Source organism: Bubalus bubalis, chromosome 9 (genome assembly GCF_019923935.1).
Source record: "Bubalus bubalis isolate 160015118507 breed Murrah chromosome 9, NDDB_SH_1, whole genome shotgun sequence".
Classification (NCBI taxonomy): domain Eukaryota; kingdom Metazoa; phylum Chordata; class Mammalia; order Artiodactyla; family Bovidae; genus Bubalus; species Bubalus bubalis.
Window position 1 is genome coordinate 35,781,903 of NC_059165.1, and position 5,419 is coordinate 35,787,321.

The following is a 5,419-nucleotide window of genomic DNA, read 5'->3' on the forward strand; positions in this document are numbered from 1 at the left end:
TTAGACACCTACTGTGTGCCACACACTGTTCTAGGATTTTGGAGGTATGCAAGTGAGCAGGATGACTCAAGTCCTTAACTCACAGGCCTTACCCACTGTCTTTTAGTGAAAACCACAAAGCTGGTCTCAGGACCTACTGAAGTTCAGGTTCTCTACATCTCAGCACAGAAAGAACTTTCTAATGAGACAAAACGCTGTAGGGTAAGAAGCGAATTTATTTTGAGAAATACACATCTCATAGACAGAATGTGGTCTGTCTCAAAAGGCGAGAACAGCCCTGGGAGAAACACACTCCACAGTGTGTGGGCCATCTCAGAAGCCCAGAGGAATAGTTAGCTTTATGGGCTGGGTAATTTCATGGGCTAATGAGTGGGAGGATTTTTCTAATTATTTTGGAGAAGAGAGAGAGATTTCCAGGAATTAGGCCAATGCTCACTTTTGACCTTATAGTTAGCCTCAGAACTGTCCTGGCACCTGTGGGTGACTCATTTAGCTAATGTTTTACAGTAAGCATACGATGAGGCTCAAGGTCTGCTGGAAGTTAAATCTTCCACCATCTTGGGCATAATTGGTTCTAATCAGATTTTGCTGTATCCTCAAGGGCTCTGTCATTCTTTAGGGATTGTGCCCTGCCCCCTTCCCTCCTGTTTCAGGGCTATACTGCCTGGCATAAACTTTGGCTCTACCACTTACTTACCTCTTACTCTATGCCTATTTCCTCATATATGAAAAGTGGATGATAGTGATGCCTCTCATAGAGTTGTAAGAGTTAAGTGAGGAAATGAATGCAAAACTTTTGCCATTGGCCTGGCACATGTGTTAGTACATAGCATCATTTTTCCAAGGTTAGCCTTCTTTTTGAATCTTTGGTTTATAGCTATTGGTAGTCAACTTCCTAGATCATCTTCATTTGCTCTCTACCTCAGTGGAGCTGCAGGTGAAGGAGAGCTTCCTGTGTTCCCAGGAATATTCACTCAGAAAGGAGCTCCTTTGAAGCTCCTGTGAGCTTCAAACTTGGCTACTCGTTGCAACTGAAACTTATAAATTATGTAATCTGGTTTGTGCCCAGCCCAAAGCTTTGAATTATTCTAGTCAGTGTGGGAAAATGTTGGGGAAAAGGAAAAAGAAGTGATAATCACTCCTTGTGATTTTTAAAAAGTATTCCTCATGAATATTCAAGACCTTCACCAGTACCAGTCACAGCAGAGAAAGGCTGGCCTAACATTTGCTCCCTCAAGTATAGTCTGTTTTTCTTCAGACAATTTTATGTAAAATATCTACATTGTAAAAAAGAAAATTAGAGTGAAATACTAGGAAGGGATAGATGGAGCCACTGTATGCTTTGATAATTCTGTCTGAGTAATTAAGAATACCCTCAAATGCTTCCAGATTTTACTGAGCTCTTTCTCAGGAAACTGCAGAATAATTCAGTCCTCATGCTCACCATTTTAAGGACAAACCTCCTTTCCAGGATGCACTTTTGCAAAGGAGAACAACTTAATGGCTAGGATATAATAAGTCCCCTACATAAGCATCAAGTTCTATTCTGAGAGCCCATTTGTAAGTCCAGTTTGTTCATAGTCCAACAAAATTAGCTTAGGTACCCAACTTATGCAATTGGCTATATAGTACTATACTATAATAGGTTTGTAATAATTTTCACACAAATAGTAGCACATAAAAAACAAACACAAAAATAAAGAAAACATTTTAAATCTTCAAGTACAGTACCTTGAAAAGTACAGTAGTACAGTATAACAGCTGGCATACAGAGGCTGGCATGCATGTTCGTGTCTTTGAAAGTTCAAAGTGTGAAGATTAGTATGTAGGGGACTTACAGTAATTGAAAATGTTTATATAATCTCAATGTAAGGGAGGATCTGGAAAATAAAAATAAACTCAATGAGGATCAAGGCTCCTATTTGGCTTTCAGATTGGAACCTTGGGTTTGGTCTGATCAAAACAAGAAACCTTGTTTCTTGGTCTGATCAAAAAGTAATCTAGGCCTTAAGGATTGCTTAAAAACTTTTAAAACTCTCCTTAGATTCCATTTATCTCAAAAGAGAAGGACTAGGCTAATCTGCATTCAGCAACTGACTGCCCCAGAGCCTCTGCAGTGTGAGATTTGAAATTGACTTTCTCCCTGGAGGATGTTTCTTGGATGCAGGAGGGGAAGAAAAGTCAGCTAAGCCAAGGCATCTTTAAAGATCTTCTCTCAGAAGCAAAATACAAACTGTGCTCTTTAGACAACACATTTCCAATGTTCTAAGCTGTGACCTTCCCTACTTCAAATGAATACCAATGAAAATCAATTCCTCTCTGAGTGAGAAACAAAATTTGCTGGGGCTAGGAGGTAGATGAGAAGGGAATTTAGTTTATCAAGGGAATAGTAGTCTTTGCAGGGGTTTTTGGATCTGCTAAGCAAGCTTTGGTGCTGGGAAAAGATTGAAGGCAAAAGGAGAAGGAGCGGCAGAGGATGAGGTGGTTAGATAGCATCACCAACTCAATGGATGTGAATCAGGGCAAACTCCAGAAGAGAGTAGACGGGGGGCTGGCATGCTGTAGTCCATGCGGTCACAAAGAGTCAGACATGATTAAGCAACTGAACAACAGCAAAGCAATTTTTGCTTAAGGGGGAAAGAGCTGAATTCCTATACTTTAAAGAGAGTGAGATATTTATTTCAATCTTGGAATTCAAGAAAATTGAAGTTTTTGTCACAAGACGGACATTCTGAATAAAAATATATGCCTTCCTCAACAAACAGAACACTCCAGTCTGATCGTGTTTATCATGACTTGACAACTGTGATGTTGGGAAAAGCCTAAGTACCGCATTGGGCAAACCTGGATTCAAATCCTGCCTCTGTCACTGCTAGATAGCTCTGTGTTCTAACCTCTGTAACCTCAGTTTCTTTATCTCTAAAATGGAGATAATACCTGCAGATGTGTTCTGATGATTAAATGTGATTACTATGTAAGGCTGGGCTTCTCTGGTAGCTCAGCTGGTAAAGAATCTGCCGGAGATTCTTGCAGAAGAAATGCAGGAGACCCAGGTTCAATTCCTGGGCTGGGAAGATACCCTGGAGATACCCTGGAGAAGGAATAGGCTACCCATTCCAGTATTCTTGGGCTTTCCTGGTGGATCAGATGGTAAAGAATCCACCTGCAATGTGGGTGACCTGGGTTGGATCCCTGGGTTGGGAAGATCCTCTGGAGGAGGGCATGGCAACCCACTCCAGTATTGCCTGGAGAATCCCCATGGACAGAGGAGCCTGGCAAGCTACAGTCCATGGGGTTGCAGAGAGTTGGACATGACTGAGCAACTAAGCACAGCACAGCCACATGTAAGGCAATGAATGCAGTACTGGCCTTCACTGGGTACCCAACTCACGGTTGTGTCTCTCTTCTCCCTCTCCTTTCTCTATCTCTGTCCCTTTCTGTTGCTGTCTCTCACACACACATGCACACACACTGTGAAATTCCTCTATGAATTGCTGTCTCCTCCCTTGCTTTTTCTGTTTCTCATTTGCTCATTCTGTAAGGCTCAGCTCCCATTGCCTTCTTATTGTCCCTCTTTCTACATAGATGTCTCCTTTTTACTTTTTGTAGTGCTCATAGTTTCATCCGTGACCCTCAGGAGTTTATTATTTGATTTATATGGCAAAACCAGAATTTTAAAATATTCCACAGCACCCCAGCTTTGAAGGTCGCAGTAAGTTTACAATAAATTTTACTGATTGATATTATTTTTCACTTCAGTACAAAGTCTCTGGATTTCTTCTTTTTTCTAAGTTGACCTGGGGACATCATTATGGCACAGTGGTAAAGAATCCTTGCTTCCCTGGTAGCTCAGCAGTAAAGAACCCACCTGCCAATGCAGGAGACGTGGATTCGATCCCTGGGTCAGGAAGATCTCCTGGAGGAGGAGATGGCAACCCACTTCAGTTTTCTTGCTTGGAGAATTCCATGGACAGAGGAGCCTGGTGGGCTACCGTCCATGGGTTGCAAAGAGTCAGACACGACTGAGTGACTTGAGAGCACACATACGTACAATTTACACATATTAACTCAGTTCTTCAAAAGCACTCACGAGACGGGTATTGTTATCCTCATTTTGCCAAAGAGCAAACAGAGAGTCAGAGATTTTTAATAACTTGTCCAAATTATATGCCAGGGGTGGATTATTAGGATCTGAATTCAGGTCTTTCTGATTCTTCTTTTTTTTTTTTTTTCCGGCTGTGCTGGGTCTCCCTTGTGGTGCTCAGGCTTCTGTAGCTGTGGCATGCAGGCTTAGTTGCAACATGTGGGATCTTAATTCCTCAACCAGGGATCGAACCCAGGCCCTCTGCATGAGGGCATGAAGTTTTATCAATTGGGCCACCAGGGAAGTCCCAGGTCTTTCTGATTCTAAAACTTAAGCTCTCCCATATTATATAATTTTTCCAGTAAGTTTGTGATGAAAATGTATTTAGGGTTCTCAGTCTTGGCTTTTGAGCATGTTTTCTCTGTGAATATTTTTCATTACTAAATTAGTTCATCCCTTACTGCCCTGAATGTGCCCAGTCTCGTCTGATCTAGGGAGCTAAGCAGGGTCAGGCCTGGTTAGTACTTGGTTAAATTGCCTGGGAATACTACATGCTGTAGGCTTTTGGGGCTTCCCAGGTTGCATAGTGGTAAAGAATTTACCTGCCAATGCAGGAAATGCAGAAGACGTGGGTTTGATGCCTGGTTCAGGAAGATCCCCTGGAGGAGAAAATGACAACCCACTCCAGTATTCTTGCCTGGAAAATTCCATGACAGAGGAGCCTGGTGGGCTACAGTCCATGGGGTCTCAGAGTCAGACACGGCTGAAGCAACTTAGCACACGCACAAACTTGCAACATCCCCAGCCTCTCCTTGGCAGCCCTTTCATAATGATTCTGGGTCCCTGTGAGTAGTGGAAGGGACTCAGATTTCTCTCTTCTGTTCAGAGACTTCAGGTGAGACTCAGTCTCTTGTCCATATCCCTCTTCTTCTCATTGTGAACATCATTAGACAACTAGAAACTTCTTAGAGAGGCAAGAGAGAGCATTATAGATAGAGTAAATCTTTTTAAACAGCTCTGTTCATGGGGTACATATGTGGCTGTGGCATCTGCAAAAAGAACCAAATAGAACACCCATATGCAAACAGTTTTCTTCTTTTTACAATATTGCTTCTGTTTTATGTTTTGTTTTTTTGGCCCTAAAGCATTTGGGATCTTAGTCCCCTGACCAGGGAATTGAACCCTGCATTGGAAGGCAAAATCTTAACCGCTGGACCACCAAGGAAGTCCCTTATTTGCTTCTTAAAAATATTTTCCCCTGCTATAAAACTTTAATAAATAGCTTGGGAAATGATACACATAATTCAAATGGCAACTTTTCCCCCTAAAATCAAT